The 20,411-nt window shown below is 35.9% G+C and overlaps 1 protein-coding gene and 1 long non-coding RNA gene across 3 annotated transcripts in view; both read left to right on the top strand.

Moving 5' to 3' along the window:
• TSC22D1 (TSC22 domain family member 1) overlaps positions 1 to 20,411 on the top strand; it is a 90,761-nt gene that overhangs the window by 4,034 nt on the left and 66,316 nt on the right. The gene's annotated exons all lie outside the window — the stretch shown is intronic.
• LOC115902589 overlaps positions 4 to 20,411 on the top strand; it is a 36,664-nt gene continuing 16,256 nt past the window's right edge. Inside the window, exon 1 of the long non-coding RNA XR_004060616.1 lies at positions 4 to 20,411. This exon is cut by the window's right edge and continues 13,177 nt beyond it. This is a non-coding gene — a long non-coding RNA (uncharacterized LOC115902589).

Raw genomic sequence — 20,411 nt, 5'->3', positions numbered from 1 at the left:
AGACTGCCTGTAACTTTATTAAAAGATGGGCTCTCTGATAGTTTGATTTGCACTAACTTGCAGGTCTTGTTACAGTCATTCTGTGAATTGAAGCAGTGTGATGTTTCTGTTTAATTAAAATACTATTTCTCAGGTCTCAGCACACGCAGATATTGTATTAAAGAACTTGTTTTCCACTTGAGGGGGTGGGTTGTATTGATTATGCTTTGAAACTACTGTGTGGGTAAATTGTGCTTAACAGTCTGTTCAGTGTGTATATTCCCACTGTGTTGAGGAAGACAAGAATACTGTAGAGTGTGGGTATGCTAGTGATGATTGCAGTTTAGATTATTTATTATATGGAAATAATTAATATTTATTCTTAGGTATATTTTTTTCACAAGCCTAGACTTCATCCTGCCTTAGCTTCTCTTTTTAAAGTATTGACTTCACTAAGGTTGAACCAGTTGCGATTGTGTGGTGTATTCAAAACCTCTTTGACAGCCAAGAGATTCTTTAGGCAAATGAGTATGGTGGGATAAGGGATGTTCAGCAACATTGTTGCGGCTCTTTGAATTGAACCTGGGGTACTTTTGGTCTTGATGGTGTTGCTTCGAAGTGTTAATGCATGGTGAGATCTGCTCAGCCTGCCAAAGGGTGGTGAACCTTTGCATCTGCTGCACCAATTCTGTGCAGTTGGAGTAAGAAAACTGCATATTTTTTTCCATTTTCACCAATTCAAACTACATGTATTCTCTCACCTTCACCTTTTCAAGTAAATGACCACTGCCTAGTCTTAATAGTATGTGCATGTGAACATTCTCATTTCTTTGACAGTATGTGCAGAGAATTTGAGACCTGTGTGTGCAGGCTGAATTGATTGAAACATCAATTTTAAAGTGTGATGGTTTGATATTAATTATGTGTGGAAAGTCCTCAATGTGTTGAGGACCTCTTGTGATACGGGTTTGTGAGTGGCCAGGAAAACTGTTGCTTCTTCCAAAGAACTTCCTGTCTAAGAAGCTACATTAATGGAGAAGTAACTTTTAAGATAAATAACCGTCCTTGGGAATGTGGAGCAGGACAGAAAACACTAGAAAAACTGAGACTAGTGTGAGGAGACAAAAAAGGCATTAAACACAAGGTGGGAAAAATGCTGTAGCAATTGGAGGTGAAGCACTTTTTAAATACCTTCTTGGTGCCATAACTTAAATCAGGAGTAATACCAGTGGCCAGACTTTATTAATTTTATTTTTTTTAAATAAAATGGGTTGCTGGGAGAGGCTGGATTCTTTTCTTAATATTGAAAATCCTAACTCTATCAGCAGTCTCTGATTATGTTGATCATAAGGTGTTGACGGCCGTAGTGGCTTTCATCACATCTTTCTAAGATGCCAGAGAACTGTAATGAGTAGCAGCTTGTCTTCCAGGAGAGCTACAAGACAAGTTCCAACACTGTTGCATTCTGATTATGTTTTTTTAGTCAATAAGTGCATGAAGGTGATAGAAGACAGATTGAGGTGTTAAAGCCAACAGTGTCACCATTATGCTGTTAGCAGCTTTTCAGAAATACTTTTTGGTTTTCTTTCATTTGAATTTTGTAAACTGAGACATTAATCCTTCTATTCACGAGTCCCACTGGCGTTTGGTAGTGTTGTTTGTTTTTGTTGTAGTGTGGTTGTTGTTTTTGGGTTTTGTTTTCTTTTATCAACCAAAAAATCCCCCTAAGCTTTCAGGGGATCCTAGCCAAGTAGAAAAATCATAACCTTAAAGATAGGGTTTTAGAGAATGACATCTAGAATATGTCTGTACCCTGATTTTAAGAGCATGTGTTAACAGTTCAACATGATTGGTAGTTTTTCCAGAATGTTTAAATCCCTCAGGGTAACAATAGCCAGAAATACCTTCTTCCTCTGTTGTTTGGCCAGCCAAAGATCATATCCTTTCTTCTCCCATGCACGTTGCGTCTTTGTTCAATCTGTCATCTCCAGGTAGGCTACACTTTTGTTTCGCTGCAGTTGGAAAACCATTTATATTCTTTACACAAAGCAGGATATGACTCTATTAAATGGAGACCAAAAATAATTGGGGTTTTTTTGCACGGCAGTAGTGGCCAGGTCACTTTTGTGTACAGTCAGACCATTTACAGCAGCACGTCTCCCTGTATATTTGTATGTGACATTAAAAACCTGGTGAGATTGCTTCTGTTTCTGCTTCCAGGGGATCTCAGGGCAGGGTCCTTCTGTTGTCATCCTCACTAGACTTTCAGGCTGGAGCTGAGAGTTTGTTACCCACTGAAGGCAGTGCGAGATACGTTGTTGCTCTGCTTGGCTCCGCGCTTTTCTGGCGATGGGATCTCTCTAGTTCGTTTTTTTGCTGGTTTGTTAGATTATCCCCTCTTTCACAGGAGGTAAAGGGTAGTGTATTGTAAAAGGACATAACCATTTTAGAAGCAGGTGTATTGTAATTATGTGTGTTTGAAATCCCCATTTCTCTTGCTCTTATCTGCGCACACATATATCACTGAAGATTTCTATCAATACGTCCCAAGTGATTCTAAACCTGGCAAAGGAAAAGGCAGGAGAAAAGAAGTGAGTGGTGACATAATTGGGCCAGCGAAGAAGCTGTAAAATTCCATTTAGCGTGCCTTTAAAAAAACATCTGACCCATGTAATACCTTGTATAGATTAACTCCCAGCTTTCCTTAAAGCTGTATATAACTGCCTTTAAAGCTGTGCCAGTATCTTTAACTCTGTTCAGTTTTTAGAACGCCATTTGCAGCTCTTTCTATGCCTGTTATCAGGGCATGGCCTTTTAAATATAGACAGTGTGGAGTGTATCTGCTTTGAGAACCGTAACCTTTTATTTCCCCAGTATGAATTACTTTTATTTCAAGTCATAGTGAAGATTAGATATTAAAAATTAGCTGCTTGGCACAATGCCATATGGAAAATTAATTTGCAAATGTTAATAAATAAAGACAGGATACAAATAATACTCCCTGTATTTTCTGTATTTAAAAAAAAAATCAAACTGCTGAACAAAAAACCTCAACAAAATCACCAAGCAGGTTCTGTTCTTCTGACTAGTCTTTCTTAAGCATGTTTGGTATGCCATAGATGTTTGTGTGTTGGTAGATTCATGATCTCTTAATTTTTTGGCCTGCAAAAATGCACATCAGTTTTTTGGTTGTTGAATACTTTTTTTCCCGTTCTCAGCTTGAGCCATGATATGGACTTAGTGCATAGTTCTTAATTAGTTTCTTGGATTTGGAGTGGTTACCTTGATTTATTCACTATAATTACCAAGTCTTGCTAATTATAGGCATGGTCTTTTGAGTTTAGTATTTCATCTTTAGAACTGTAGAGCAGGATTGCTTTTATTTTCCTGTGTTTGATATTTAAGCATGGAAGAATACATGTTTATATCACAGTGAATCTTTCTGTGTATTTACACTTAGTGTTGCAAAATCAGTCTTGCATTCTTGTAGACAATGTTTTGCTGTACTTGCTGGCAGTAAGATTTTGTATGGACTTACATTATTTTTAAGTTACCTGTGAAGTGAAGACTTCAAAAGTTAATGTGTTTTACAGCATCCTATGAAGGCTGCTATAAGTGAATTTAAAAATAACTTCAGCTGAAGTGTTGTTTGCCATTACTCAAAAGCAGGTTTTGTGAATGAGGGATAAGAGAACTAGTAACTGCGTCCCTGTCCTTGAAAACATTTCCTGCAGAATTGTTTGCGTTCTTTAGGCTGGTGCAAATTGTGTTCACCTGTTTGTGCATGTCATCCAACGAAGCTGAAGAGAAAAGAGGAAAAGATGATCTAAACACAAAACAAGCATAGGGATTTAAAATATGTTTTATTATCTGACAATATCATTATTTTTAAGAGAAGTTTTTATTAAAAGATCCCTTTAGAAATGTTTTTTGTGTAGGACATGTCTTTTGGCTTGGTACGAAGTTTGTAGAGGGGCTGGAAGATGAAAGCTGAACATGAGAATCAAGACTTGTGAGCAACTTTTAAGAGCTCTCTAGCAGTAGTAACTAGTACTAGATTGTAAAGTGAAGGTACAGTCAGGAAGCTGGATTCATGTTCATCATGTATGCAGCCATGTAGTGAAAAGGTTGACAAGTGAGATTTTTACAGATGTAATTCAATACTTTTTGAAGATTTTAGTAAGCAGTAGTGAATGAAGTAAGTGAGGTAGAACTGGAAGCTTCAATTATATTTTTGCTGCAGTAACTATTTTGCATACTTACTTTGATTGTGTAAGTGGTTTTAGAGTTTTTATGGGCTTTTTTGTTTGCTGGAAGTTTTGCTGCTCTGTATTTGGTGAGAAATGAAATTGATACTTTACAACAAAGGATTTCTGGTGGATTAGCATAGATTTATAGTGATTTTTTTTTTTGTTGCATCTTAGGGGCACTAGTGCTGTTTTCTGTCTTGCAGATTTTAAACTTGATTCATAGTCTTGCCACCATTTTGAAAACCATGTGATTTGAGTTCTAGGAGATGAGCTGTTAAAAAAATCTGTTCGTATGTTCAGTTGAGCTTTCTGTGGAACTTGAAAAAATTATTAACCTCACTAATGACAAGTGAATGAGTAGAAAGAGAGAACTTCGAGGAAGAAAATGTGTTTGCTGTTGTGTCATGCTGACAAGTCCAGTTTCACTTTGTCTGATGGAGTAAAAGACCTATTGTTGGTGGAATTGACTTTGTTAGTTCTGCTCTGAGTAAAGAACAATGAGGAATTTAGGGTCTGCACCTTGTGTGTCTGCTGACCAGCTGTAGGTGGCAATACCTTTTTTGATGGAGCTTTTCCTGGCCTCTTTTATAGATGCATTTTCTGCATGCCATGATACACTTTGAACTAAGGGTTGCTAAAGTGCTTGGTATTACATTGCCTTTCAAGACAGGAAGAGCCAACAGATACCAGGGGGTTATAAAAGCAGTGATTTAGGACTTAAGGCAGATGCTGAGAAATTATCTCTTCAAGTGATTTCCAGAAACCATTCCTTAGCACTGCAGTTTTGCTTGCTCTTTGGAGCAGTGTTTAAATATGAAACCATCTATGTATGTGTATGTGAAAATGAGCAAACATGATTTCAAAGTATTTAATTAAATAAACAATCATTGTTACTATCTCAAGGTTTGCATTCTTTATGGGCTAATCTGAAAATTATGATTAAACGCACTGACAAATGGATTGGTAGTGAAGTGTTTCAGCCTTTAAAAGTTACTGTGATCTAGATAATGGGGAACAGAGTGAAGATTGTATCAGTCCATAGTAAGCTAGCAAAGTTAGCAGAGTGTGAAGGGAAAATAATTAACAAACAAACACCACCATCCCCTCCAAAAAACCCTAACCCTAGCGACCCCCAATATGTTAGTGTATCTTGCTTAGGCATAAATAAAAAGGCGTATGGTTAGCACACCTATGCTACAAAAAGACCCCCTACAACCTGTTCATTTTACAGGTTGAAATAAAAGTACATAAGCCTTTTCAGATCTGTCTCTTAACAGCTTAGGAAGTACATCAAATTGTAAACAGCAATATTGCTAGTCTGGTCTTTTAAACAGGAAACTGCACATGCCTGAATATCAGTGCAATTCTAGCAAGTGATTCTTGGTATGACCTTTCTGGGAATAATTTGTGATCTGGGCTAGCAGTGTGATGTAGGTGGAACATAAAAATGACTAGAAAAGAATAGTATGTCTTTGTTTTCATTGATTTAATGCACGGGTTCTTTTTCTATTCTTTTGATTAATTTATGAGACCAAAATGTACTATGTGTAATACATGTTATACTTTAGCAAATGACTGAAACCTTCTTAAAGTGGGCCTATACCTTTCATTTATGGATTTACACCACCAAAAGCAGTGCTATTTAAGACAGACTAAGGGTAAGATTATTCAGTAAATTATTTCATGGTAATGATTGCTGTAAATAAGAAACTAGTTTATTCTCAGCATGGTTGTACAGGAAAATATAGCCTAAAGCTAAGATGGAAAGAGTTCCTGAGTGACTGGAGATATAGCATTTTATTTGTTTTAGCCTGTTCTAAAGCACTCAGACTTAGGAATTGTATGATGGAAGTGCAGCATAATTATGGTATCAAATTGGAGCACCTGATCATCCTTCTGGCTTTAATGTCTGGGAACACTTTAACTACTTTTCTACCTTTGGAATTTGCTAACAAAGATAGTAATTGTGCTACAGTCAGTGGTGTAGAAATCCTTATCAGCTTATTTTGTGCAAGCCTCCAAACACCTATTGTGCATTGTCAGTGTTGGAAGCGGGATTTGGTTTGTGGTTGCAGTTATATGCAAAAATCTCTGACTTCGACTGAAGCCGAATTGACTTTCCCGAGAGAGGTATTTAGAGGTTATAAATGTTTGGCAGGCAGGGATTGTAATGGTGCCATACAGGCAAGTGGAAGAGCCTGTGGTAGTTTAGGTGTTCTGTCATTGTTGGTTACCTTATGGACTAAGTCACTTGTTAGTACCTACTAAATGAGGGCTTCTGATTTTGCTGTTGTGCAGAGGTGAAGAATGGTATTCATCATGTTCAAACACATCCTTATGCTTTAATAATGGGAACTTGTTCAATTTTATGAAATTTTTTATACTTGCAAAAGGAAGATCTTTAATGTGTTTTGGTAAAACAGAAAAGTCACAGTAAAGTTTTTCACTGTTTTCTTTGAGCAGTTACTTTGATTATGCTTCCTTTACATTATTTTGGTATTATTGCGTACCAAAAATGACTCCTGAGTTTTTTCTTCTCCACTGGGTTTTGTTAGATCCTTGTCCCTCATGTTTAATGGTTTATTATGCTGTTTTGAGGTGTTGTTGAGGCTTCCTATATTGATGACCTTTGACACTCAGGATGTAAAGTTAAGAATCGTAGGCATTCAAGTTTGAAATTCTTGTTCCAATTTCTGTATTTTCTTGCAGTGCAGGGTTAGCGATGGTCCAGAACAGTAAAAGTAACTTAGCTTGTTTCAGCAGAGTATGGCTACCAAAGCAAACTACTCTTTAAAAGTACCTTTCTTACTGGGGCTTGTAGGTATTGTACAGTCTGAAATGGGTACAGAATTTTGAAAATACACTAGAAGAACAGAGTAAGGAGTAAAGTAGTTGGGGATTTTGTTTATCATTATAGCTTGGGAATTTAACACAGTTCTGGAGCTTACTGTAGTCCTCAAAGAGCAACAAATGCATCTACCACTGATGCTATTTTTTTTCCTCAAGGAAATTCTCAGAAAACAGCTTTGTAGTTGTTTTTATTAAATTTAAGGGGTATCTTGTTCATCTGTTTATATATTTCTGAATAATCCATTTTTTTGAGTGTAGCTGAGAAGTACCACTTTATAAATTGCTAAAACAGGCAGCAGAGGATCTTCTCTAAGTTTAGATTTAGAGATGAACTTGCTAATAGGTGAATGCGACCACAGTCTGTTAAAAAAGACAGGCAGCACTTCTAGTAAAGTATAGATTTGATAGCAACTGGAAGTTGATTGTAGAGTGTTTTATAACTTGCTTAAGTTTTTTAAATGGCTTGGCCAGGCATATTGTTTGAGCTTCTGTGTGATTTAAGTATTTTTCTAGCCTTCTTTTTTATGTCTTGTCTTTTCTTTTTTCTTTTTTTTTTTTTTTTTTTTTGTTTTTGGTTTTGTTTGGTTTTTTGTTTGTGTGTGTTTGGTTGTTTGAATTAGCGTGGATATCAGCAGGAAGTTTTCAGGACTTTGATTTCCCGGTGTGTTACTGAGTTTTGAACTTCTCCAGCAGCTGTTTAAGCAACAGTGTCAAAGTACTGTGCTAAATACTAGGGATAGTACTGAAAGCTGCTGAGAATGTGGATACACATTCAACAATAGTTTTAGCATCTTAATGCATTTAATAATAGGGTTCTTTTTTACTTCAGTACTGCAGTGTAGCTCTTAATGATGAGTTACACAGGTAACGTAATTTCAGCATGCAGTGCTATTACTGTATGGTTGTTTCTTTATTCTCACTGTTACACTTGGTTCATTCCCCCTGTAAGATCACAAGGTGTGGATCAAATGAAAGTTACACCATCTGTTTTGCAGATATTGTTAGCCTTTTATTTGTAATCCATTGTCTTGTGGGTCCTAGTTATTGATAACTGAGTTATCAATATATTAATTGTCTTTGGTTCTTACATATCTAGTTAGTAGTCCTTTTAGTTACATTAAGTGTTAAATTCTGAGTTTGGTATCCATTAAGTGTTGCTTATGCTGGTTTATAAATGGTGTTTTCCTCCAAATCCTTGTAAACAAATAAAAGTTATAGAAATAGCTCTTAATGTTTCTGCAGTAACTTTGAAGTCTATGCAATGTAGAGAGATGAAATCCCTGTCAAGATGAGAGAAAACTTAAATGCCTCTTAAGCTTCCTCTGACCTTCATTTCACCCAATTCCATCACAGTCATGGATAGATAACAAAGAGAGATGATGACTGGCAGTTGATTTTTATATATAAGAAACTGTAGAAATCAAAAATGTTAGAATGTAGCCATACTAAGTTGGTTTCTATATATTTAGTGCTCTTATAGCTATTAAGGAAGACAGTGATTAAAAATTAACCCAGTAATTCATGTATGATTGCTTTTATGTCTGTTGTGACTGCAGTTTTGAAATACTTCTCTTTTTGAAGAAAAGCAAGCAAAAATTTCTCAGACAGAATCTGAATAATGAGTGACTTGTTTGGCATATATTGCCACTGAGCTGGGATAAGCAAAGGGAAAAAAAGGCTTCTGTAGATTTCCTGGAAGATTATTTTAAGCTTCATAATTTTACTGGATGTATGTGTGTTGAAATATCATAATGTGTTTTTGTACCATATGAAAGATTCCATATTTTTCTGAGGAAGTCTGTCTGTGGACTATAAACAGTGTTTTAATTTGTACTTCCAGATTGAGCCTGACAGAAGTGGAATGCTTTTCTTTCCCTTTAGGATTTTGTGAGGGTTCATGCTGTAATGCCTGCCATATAGGAAGGAATGTAAGGGGAAGGAGAGCAACTTAGGATGTTTCATGATTATTGTGTGTGTGTCAACTTGTGCATTATTAATAGTAATTCTCTCTTGATGTCACTTTCAGTAGAGGATTCTCAGACTATAAGCATCTCTGAAATCTGTCAAAAAGGATTTTATAGTAATAATTAGTTTATATTTAGCATTATGGTTTATGTTCTAAGCTGTTCAGTGAAGAATCGTGACCTGATCTGAATTTGAAATGTCTCCTGAACATCTTGGTTAATTTGCTTTTGAAATCCTTCAGTCTGAAATTGTTAATGTTCCTTACCTGTATGTACGCATATGAGAATATATAAAGCTTTTTTTTTTTAATAAAACAACCCGAAACCAACCTACTGGTGGAAGAATGAGCAATTGCTGCTTTTACAGTCTCATTTCTTGCAGTCTTACAAAATAAGACCAAGTGAAAATAAAATAAAAGGAACCATGAGTTAATGACTACGTACTTTAAGTACTTGTTAAATAATTTACTGTAGCAACCAAATGAATTCAAGGTATAAATGTACCTCTTTAATCTGCTGAATGAGGTTATTATGTTAAGAATGGATCAGCATATTGCACTGCCAAGTGTTTCTGTAGTAGGCCTAATATCCCAAATTGGGTGAAATGTCGAATTGCTCATAAATGTTCAGGGATTGGTGTAGGATGTGTGTGTACCTCCATGTTATTTTTTTTCTTTCCAAGTGTATGAGATTCCTTCCAATTCTGTAATTGCTTGTGAAAAGGAGGAGTTGCTGAGCCTGTATTTGATTGGAGAGAGAGGAGGGAGGGTAGAAGGTGTGAAAGAAATGTTCATGATGCTGGTTTTGGTTTTCTTCTTCATTTCTGGTGGGGAAAAGGATTTTAGTTTTTGAAATACTGTCAGGCATGCAGTGTGTCAGTCAAGTATATGCAGTTGCTGGCAATACAGCCTCTTCCTATTTATGGGATAGTAGCTAAAATGCCTTGTGAATTGGTGCCCTGCTTTGCTGGCTGCTTTATAACAAAGAGCGGAAAAGATAATGTTGAAGGATTTGGTGTCTGATGTCCATACAACTTCTGAAGCGATTTTAAGACAGAGATGCTTTAAAGCAGGCAAAATCCTAAATGTTTTTAGTGGTTTATGGAAAAACAGAGCAGCAAAGCAGGATTAGTAATCTCTATGTTCTTGTGGAGTTGTACCCTGCTAATAATGAAGTGCATCATCAGGAATAGCACTGTGCTGGCAGTTGCTGGAGCCTCTTCAGGAGGTCTCACCAACTGCCCTTGGGGTGTGTAGGTCTGTAGTGCTGCTTAAGTGTTGGATGTGGGGAAGAAACTGAGCAGTCTTGTTATTTCACTGGAATTTAACATGGAAATGGAAGATAATGATTTGCATCAAGATACCTTCAGCTTCTAGAGCACTGTGATCTGTGGAAGGGGAGAAAGAAATACTAGCATGTTATAGCAGATAGGTGTAGTTATCTTCACTTCCTGCATTTGTCTGACTATCAGAATCCAATGTGGAATCTTTATTATGTATGTTTACTGTCAAAATTCTTAAAATATTTAGAACAGTTTTTTTAAATTCTTGTGAAATTATTGAATAAAAATATTTTCTCTGAAAAAGTTCTCCAAAGAATTTTGTAAAGGACATTGAACTTGTATGAGGTGTTCATACATATTTTTCAAATAGAGGCTTGTCTTGATACTTAAAGGATTTAAGCAAGCCATGTAATCCTCCCTCTTAATACTTTTTATCTGGGGAGATGTTTAAGGAAAGCTGTCCAGGGTTTTAATTTTTAAAATTTTATTTTAAAAAGTTTCCTCCTATTCCAACCTCTGAACATGATAGACTAAATCATTCTTAATGTTTCAGAAACATGTGCATTTTATGGCTATCTAAAATGTTCTAGTTCTTTTTATATTCCAAGAACAACAATAAAGAACAAAAAAGCACCCAAGCCCTGGGATGTCTTTTTGTTAAATAATGAAGTTTACATAATATGTTAGCCAGAAGATAAGTCTGATCAATATAAGAGCCATGCAATACTGAAATCCCAGACATCCATCCTTCTAGTTTGGCTGTAAAATCCTATGATTTTGTGGATTTACAGGTACTCTTTAAAAATACATTCTTGAAGTTGCTGTCAGGTTGCTCTGGATTACATCTGTAGCCTTTGTGAATGCAGACAAATCTTCTCATGCTTTTGTTACTGTGATCACTAGAGTCATACATATTGTATTAATCAAATGATATTGCCGTGTAGCTATGCTCAACTTGGCAGCTTGGCAGCGTGAGGTCTGTGCTCACAATTGGTCAAGTATAAGTTTTGGCTGTCTGTAGCAGATGGTAATATGTATGATATGTAGAATTTCTGTAAATTATATGCTAGAAGTTCTTAAACAATGCATTTTCTACTAAAAACTTCAATTTTCTTGGATACCATTCTTAAAAATGTAATTATAATATGAGAAATCATATTAAGTGAAACAAATATTTTCTTTAGTATTTTATATCCTAAATTATATACTCTAACTCAAGGTTTGCATTTAAAATTATGTTATTAAAATGGTTTCTTCCATTGCAGAATTGTACAAGCATATGGGTAACCTTTATTTAAAATGTTTTTTCTCATCTGTTTCATGTTTTTCACCACTGATTTATGTTGTCTGCTTCTGATGAAGAGGCAAGATTTAGAAACAAAGCCATTTCAGAAATCATTAGATTGCTGGAAAGATTTGCATTTTGTTTCAGAAATAAAAGTAGCTAACATTGGTAGTCTCATCTTCCTAATGTGACCACAAGAAAAATGTACCAAAAATAATTGCTGGGAAAAGTGGGCTTTTTTCTTCATGAAAGATGATCCAGCCATGTCTGAATACTATTTAATTATAATGTCTGTCAGTGAATGTGACTAGTTTCTGTGAGATTGTTCTTAAGTGGTGAACAAGGGTTGTTTTTAATCTCAAACTGGTAAGAAATGGTTTGAAATACTGTGTTTGAAGAGATGTGCAATTTTTTCTGGTGAAGCAAGCAATTTTTTCTCTAGGTATTGATGTGGTGGATTTTATGAAGATGGCCCAGATAGGAAACATGAAAATTAGAACTTTCTGCTTCTGGCTGTTTTGAAACTTAAAACTGAATAGAAAGTGTGTTTGAAACATGGCGATGAGCACCTAAGTGTCAGTGTGGCTGCTGTTGACTTGTCAGAGTGATTTTCTTGAAGGATGATCAAGTTAATTCACCTAACTGAGCAGCTGATGATAACAGTAATAGAAGAGAGGGATGCTGAAGAGAAGGCTCAACATGAACCTGAGAAGGCTCAGTATATAAGGCTCTTTCACCTCACCCTATGGGGTGAAGAACTTGGAAATATTGGATTGAGGTTTGCCTTTTGGACCACTTTGGTTTTGAATTCGAAACCTTTACCTGCTAGAAACTTTTGAGTCTAGAAATGTATTTCTGTCCTATTATACCTTCAGTATAATTTCTTGGGAGGAGGTAGAAGAGTTATTCTCTTAATGGTTCATGGTAGGAGGCCCATTGCCATAAGGAAAAGTGGCTAGTGGAGAAGCATTTGGCCAGCTGGAGCGGGTTTTGTGGAGTCTGGCTGGTATGACTGAGTGTTGTGGGGATGCCATATGTCCTTGAAAAGTGACTGTTTTAATCAATGCTTAACTGTTGGGGCCAAGACCATCCAGATTTATATGCAATAGAAGCAATTGTTTGATGTTAATTGTAGGTTTCCTAGGTTAGTATGTTTTATGTGTGTACAAAGTGCATTTCAAGATTTTGTAGTGTGTTTTCTTTGCTTGGAATGAACTGTTTGTATTTTAGCTTCATTTTATTGCTCTGCTTACATGCTGAATGACAGGCTTCAGAACTTTGTTCTGCTTCTTTCCTAATAATGTTGGCAAAATGCAACACTCGCCAAGCTTGGTTATGCTGCATGAACTAATGCATTCTGTTTCTAAGTTGGGAATAATGTCTTAGAGTTCTTCTGCTTCAGGTTTGTGTCCTGTGCTTTTTCCATTTGTCCAGTTTGGTTCAGCATCTGCTGTTTGCTTGAGAACTCCTGATGAATGGTAAATACTTGGGTTCAGGAAAGTGAGGTTTCTGTTGGTGAGTCTGAAGAATAGAAGCAATAAAAGGGTATAAGGAAAAGAATTGTATGAGCGATTTAACTGAAGTTGGTGTGCTGCTATTTCCTCATCAGATTGTGAGAAGACCTCCATTTGTATTATTTTCTCTTCTTTGTATTCTCAGAAAGTCATTCTTACTGAACCAGAAGGCTTTTGTGTTGTCCTTGTAGGTTTGCTTGCTCCAAACATTTGGTGTCTATAGGAAGTGGAGCCAATGTCAGGATCACTGGCTTTCCTTTTCTCTTACATCACTGATATATTCTCCAAGTACAATGGAGAATTGTACCCTGGTCATTTTTGCCTTCCTGAGGATTTTTCACTCTCACCCACTATTACTGTGGTGAATTAATATGTTGAAGAGTTCAAATCTCTTGCTAAATGTGCCAGAATGGTCACTTGGTTTTGCTGTGGACAGGTGAAAAGCACAGAATGTCCATCTTATAAATTAAGATGGGACTTTAACTTGGTTCTTTGAAACAAAAAGCTGCTGTTGCTGAGGCCCACAACTTCTCAAAATTGAGTTGTGGTGTTGTATTTTTCTTAAATGACAAAAGATAATCTACAGGGATTAGAAGGAATTCAAAATGAAACAACCAAGTAATACCTAAACCAAGAAGTAAATCTCTAAAGCTGAATGATAAACCTACATCAGACTTCTGATTGAGACATTGACTCATAAGGAGCCTTAAAGCTATGACAGCATGGTCACTTCCTTGTGCTTTAAATTATAAATGAGGGCTAGCTTAGAACATGAGCTAGACTATATGTGCCCTCAAACAGTTTGGGAACAAGAGACCATGGGTAGAATTTCCTGGGCTAATATTAAGAAAGATTTTGTCTGTGGAGCTCATTGGCCTAAGATTCTGTGGAGACCTACAGGAAAAAAAAAGTTTAGAGGTTGTTGCACCTTAAAAGTAGGGGAAAGGGTAGCAACTACTCTATCCTGTCAAAGCATAAACCAGAAATTGTGTAAGTAGAAGCAAGATATTTGTGGTGTCATTAAGAACAAAACCACTTATTCACAATTATTTTTTGGGAAGCTGTTCTTATGCTTGAAAAATGTAACGGTCAGCACAGCAATGGCTCAAAATAGCATTTTGGATGTTATAGCACTGGCATTAGAGCCTCATTGGCAAACATCCAAGAGGCCTGTAAAAGAAGAAAATGCCTTAAATGTTAAAGTTTCAAAAGCTTCTGCTTAAATTTAATTTAAATTTTCATTTATATTTAAATTTAAATTTTCTAATATTTTCCAATTATATACCTATTTAGTCAAATATTTGAGAGTGAGCTTAAAATCCTGTGAAAACACACTAGATGGCAAGAATTCTTATTTGCAGCACAAAATAATTGTACTGATTATAGGAGTGCATGTAGGTAGGTAGCTGCAAAGAAGTACTCAAACTTTTTGTGTACAGAATCAAGTGGTCACTGTACCAGTGAGATAAAAAGAAATAATTTCAGCATCTGTATTTTTCTGTTCTCCCTGCTTGTGTATATTTTTCAAATTCTTAGTTGCATGCCAGGTTACTGTGTAGGCCTTTCTAGGTCAGTTCTTCTTTCTAAACATACCAGTAGGTTTAGTGGTTACCTGATGCAATTGAGGTGTGTTTGTCCTTTGGCAGGACACTGCTGGTGCCAGAGGGAGGGGTGGCCTTTAGCAGCCTCCTTCTCTGCTTTTCCTTACTCTTGGCAGTTACATCCTGCCTCAGGGTAGGAAAGATGCCTCCTGTTAGAGTAGGCATCTTTCTAAACCCCTCTTAGAGTATCTGTGGATAACTCATAGGTGTTGCTAATGAATAAATAGGCAAATGGCAAGCATTTAATATTACCAGGTTCTCAATTTTACTGCCGCGTAAAGCAGGACTTGGAATAAAGGGTGGTAAATGCTTCGTATGCTTCCATGTGTAATTGTATTGGGTAAATGCTGTTACCAAAGTTGCTGTGAACTGTCTTCACAGTAAAAAAAAACGAGCAAAAAACCAACCAACCAGCCAAAAAAAAAAGCAACTCCCCAAATACCAAAAAAAAAGATAAATGGACGTTTTAGGTTGATTAGTCTCTTTGTGGTCATGTTTGTAACCAGGAGACCAGGAGTTACTGTTTTAAAATTAGTTACCAAGGCTCTGACATCTGGCATAAGTTTTAAAAGTATGCCCTCATCACAATGCTTCTTTTTCAAATGTTTAAAGTAATTATCATAGAGGAGGAATTTGACTTTATGCTGCTAATAAATGCTGGAGCACATTTTCCAGGACTTCAGAGTTGCTGGCATATCTGATTCTCTGCAGATCAGGAAGCACGTCAGAGATCACTAAACCCTAAAGGAGACGAGTAATCTACTTAGGCGTTTGGGGGTTTTTCTGACTTTATTTATAACTTCCAGTTTGAAATACGTTGAAAATAGCTTTCTTTTCATTGTGCTGTATTTTTGTTTTAATCCATCCAACAGCAGAGAGGGAAATTTGTATCTTGTCGAGTGTGTGGAAACAAGTGTGCTTAGACAAGATCTGAATGTGAGCCCCCAAAGGGTAGCATTGTGGGAAGGACTTGGGTCAAAATCTGGGTAAAGACAAGGCCCAGGTACTGGATCTGCCGTTTCTCTCTGGCTAAATATTAGTGTTGTGTTTGATGTACAGCACCTGTTCCAGACCTCTGCTTCAGAGGCTGGAGGAGTCTGCAAACTTTTCAGGAGTTATACTTAGTGTTTGGAGAGGATGTTTGATTAGGTTTTAAGGTGCAATGTGCTGTGGCTTGTATAGAAATAATGCATAATGTTGCAAGTCAACAGTAAAAAGAATAATAAATGTTGAAATGCAGGAAGGCTGTTGATCTTATTTGAAATATACAAGGTTTGGCAAAACTTGGGCATTTTTTGTAAAAATTAATTGCAGTTATGAAAGTCAATAAATAACCCTAGTTTGTATTTACTGTATAGAAAATGTTACTTCAAATATTGTTTGCTGCCACATGAAGTAGCATTGGAGAGAATTACTCTGAAAATACAAAATTCAAAACCCAGTGTAGTATACTCCAAGGCTTCGCATGGCATGTAGCTAATGTATGAGGCCAGTTAGCAAATGTGGGTTTCCTTAGTGTTAGTCTTGGCATGAATTTCTATTCTTCATCCATTTTTTTCTGTCTATAACCCATTTTATGTAGTAAGTTGCTCTATAGTATCTTTCCATAGCCTTAGAGAAACATCTTGAATATGAAATTAGGATATGCTAAATTACTTGTGCCTAAAATAAGGATTACCCAAGTGTTCTATTTATACTTTGACTATTACTCAGGAAATTTTTCTTCCTCATGCTGGGTAGTCATTTACATCACATTATTGGCTGGGTGATATTGTAATATGCTGTTTGCTGGGAACACTGAGGTGATGGATTACTTTTTCAGTAGGCTTTGAATATCTTAAACTTCTCTGAAAATAGGTGCAGAATTACGGGAGTGGAATAAAATACACATAAAAGAATAACAATTAAAATTCTTATTCCGTTAGTCCTTACCATGTGCCACATCTTGCTCATGTCTGCTGGAAGAGGCACAGACATATAAGCATTTTACATTCTTGGAAGAAAAACTGCTGAAGAAGGAGGAAGGTGGTGCAATTACATGTATATGCTACTTGTGTAGCTTTACTCTTAAGAAAATGTACCTGATCCTCTCTAATATAGCTTTGCTGATATGCTCTGTAAAGCATCCTAGGAGAAAGGGGTCTGAGGAAGTTGGGACTTTATTGATCTGTGATTTTTGGACTTGTTCTGTATCACAAAAGAGACAGCAATTTGTATATATGGCTGAGCAATAAATTGCCTCTGAAGATCAGGAGTAGAAGCTTGACTGCAGGGGAAGACTGTGCTCATGAAGGTGGTTAAGTACCCAACATACAGGATAAAGAAGGTGCGCTGATAATCAAGACTAAAAGGAGTATGTTCTTTAGTAAGAAATCTTCATGTGGGGCATGTTTATAAACCACTGGTGGGTGAGAAGGGGCAGGTAGGAAGATATAGCCAAGGCTGTAAGTATATCCTCTTCTTCCAGGTATTGCCCTCTAGCAGTAGGTGCTGTTTTAGCCCGTTATTTTAAGCCACTGTACTGAGTATGTTTAGGTATATGTAATTAGACTGGCTAGCATATTTCAGAAACACTTTCCATATTGTCATTGACTAGAGCATTGTGCTCAACTTACAAATGTTATTCTTGTCTTTTTGTCTTCCATATTTATGGTACTGTATGATATTTAAAGTGTGTCTGTAAGAAGTGTCTGTGTATGTGCTGCTTCCTGGATGCAACCAGATATGCTTGTGATGAATGGCTCAACAGCATAAGAAATTAAACTCTGAACTAGCCATGTGATTCTGTAGAACAGTGGCAATTGGGTTGGATAAGTTTATAAATCTAATTAGTCTAATAACTCGGTGCCAGAAATTTTAATAGGTGCCTTTTGCAAAACCTTCTATTATGCAATCAGTTTGGATTTCAGCGTAAGAGTTTGAAGTATGCAACGTTGGTTAATAGGCTTTGGAGATGGATGGAATTTTATTTTTGCTGGATGAGGACTTTAAGCTAAGGTGCTCTTGATACTCTTCTTTTTAATTACTTAGAATAAAGAATTGTATTGACTGTTTTGCCTTTGAAAAGAATTGTCACTGCTATTTGTGCTTTGGAAACATTCATGCTTTTGTAATTATGGGTTGAGACTAATGGAAGAAAGTTATGAAAGGGATTGCTGAGTTTCTAGTATTGCCAAGTTTGGATAGTTAGGTTTGGTTAATTGATGTGGATTAAATAGTTTTAAAAACTGTGTACCAAGATGGTACTGAAGTTCTTCTAGCTAAAAAAAGAAATGTAAGCAGAGTAAGGCTGAACACAGAAAAAAAAATAAGCCAGAGCAGCTCAGTGCATAATTTATGCTATGTAAATTGCTTTGAAATTAATGACCCCTGATGTCATTGTCCTTAAAAAAATGCAAAAGGGAATAGAAAAGCTTGCATATTATGTAGATCTTGACTGTAAAGCTTGTTAGTCATTCTAGTATATCTCTTACTTGAAAAAAAATAGAAATTGCTAAAGTCCAGAAGCTTAAGGAGTTATCAGATGGAGTAGAATAGATGTAGAAATTCAGTGAGTGTGTTTATCAATAAATGTACTATTTGTTGGAATATGAGGCGGAAAAGCAAATACTTTGACATTATTTGAAATTCATATGGAATATGCGACCAGTTGTAAGTGCTGTGTGACCTGATTCAGGTATTTGTTGTAATGCTGATTTTCTGTTCTGGTTTGGATGACCCCTCATGTAAATTTAAGGTTTTCAGATGTTGCACAAATGAACCTTACATTGCATCTCAGCATCAAAACAAACTGTTAAATTATTTTTTTTTTACTAATAGTTTTTTTCTTTTAAAGGTTAATGTAATCAGTTCAGATAATTAGCTATGTAATAAAAAGCTTACTGAGTAATTAATAAAATCCCATTAAACCTCAGGTTTAATGCATGGAAGTCCAACAGAAGGGAGATGAACAAATACTTTCCTTAACTTTTTAATTGATACTTAATAATTCTTGCAGTCCTAGATAGATCTAGGAAAAGCATTCCTAAGATATTTGTATGTGATTAGTTATTTCTGTGCTGTATCTAGGCAGAATGAATTTCAAAGCCTTTGACAAATGCCTATTATTTCTAGATATTTGGAGCCCATTTTTCCCTGGAGGAAGAGTGATGTATCTAGGGAAGAATTTTCTATTGGAATTTACTCATAGCTGTCTAAAAATTGAGTATTTGTATTACAACTGCTTATCAGTGTTTTGGGGTTTTTTGTCAGAATGGCTCTCTGAGGAACATTAGCAAGACAGAGGGAAATGTGAATTGCCATGGTTTTGACACAGAGTTGATTATATTAGTTCTTTGAACTTCATCTATCTCTTGTAACAATGAAACTCAAAAATAGGAATCTAGATACATTCCTTGAAGATTTTAATTTCTCATAACTTTGACATTTGAATAGTTTTTGAAGCTATTTATATATTTAAGATTTTTATTAATATAACTTCAGTTGAAAACATGTATGTATTTCAAGAGATTTTTTCAAGTCACTGAGATTGCACATTGTGTTATATCTCTCCTACTGTGTTTGCAGTATAATGTGTTCTTTATCATTAACGTGGCCATTAGTTTATGAAAACTAGAAGAGATGTCTTTGCTTAAAAAAAGTCTTTGATGTTTAAAACCTTATTTTATAATACTTAATAAAGAAGTGTAATATGGAATGCCCATGACAATTTCAGTCTTTGGTCCAGTTTAAATAAATCACTGTTTTCAGTGGGTCCCAAGTAACTGTCAGTATTCGCTTGACAACTAGGGAAGAGCAGTTTTGTCTCCTTAATTCTTCTTTTGTATTTAATATAACTCAACACTTAAATGCCCCAATAACAAACTAACTCAACCAACCAAAAAAGTCCCTCCTGCCAATATTCATGTTCCAGAGTGGTTATGTTACTTGCTTTCTTGCTCTTTTGGTTCATTTTGTAGTCTTGCCATGTACTCTTTTCAAACCTGTGTGTCCCAAAGCATCCTGATGAAAATCTCTTGAAGTCAATCAAAATAGTGTCCCTGAACATTGCTTGCTGTCTTTGCACTTTTTGGAACTTGCTCTTTGAAGCTTCTGTGTCTGTTCACACTTTGTTTTTTCATGCCTTTTGGTGTTTCCTAGGTCTTGCAGATAGATAGAAAAAAATTCACACATTTCCTGTAGCTGTCTCTTTGCTCTTCAGTTTCAAAACAAGTAGTTATAAATAAAAAATACAGTTATTGGACTGTTTCAGTTGGAAAAGAATTTAACATCTTTACTAAATATTTACACTCTTGAAATTAAGACTTTAAGATGGCAAGCTCTTTATGTGATACCCTAATTCTGGTGTAGAAAAGTTTTTAGTGACAAATCAGTTATAGACAGTTCCTGACAGTGGAGGCATGGTATATGGCCTGGAAGAAATTGCTGACAAATAGAGAAAGGCTTCCCCTAAATTGGGAAATATCAAATTGTGACACATGTGTAAACAAGAAAGTTTACCAATTTTATAATCAGGTGTCAAAATGATATGTTAAATATAGTTACCTTGTGGGCTGGTGGCACATTGTACATCACTGAATGTTTGATAGTTCCTGTAAAGAAAAAGCCTGTTTTCACAATAAGTAGAACACAGGACTCTAAAATGAAGCTTCTCTTTCTTACAAAGAGAAGTACCATTGTTACTCAC

This window comes from Camarhynchus parvulus, chromosome 1, assembly GCF_901933205.1.
Source record: "Camarhynchus parvulus chromosome 1, STF_HiC, whole genome shotgun sequence".
Lineage (NCBI taxonomy): Eukaryota > Metazoa > Chordata > Aves > Passeriformes > Thraupidae > Camarhynchus > Camarhynchus parvulus.
This window is presented reverse-complemented; position numbering and strand designations above follow the sequence as displayed.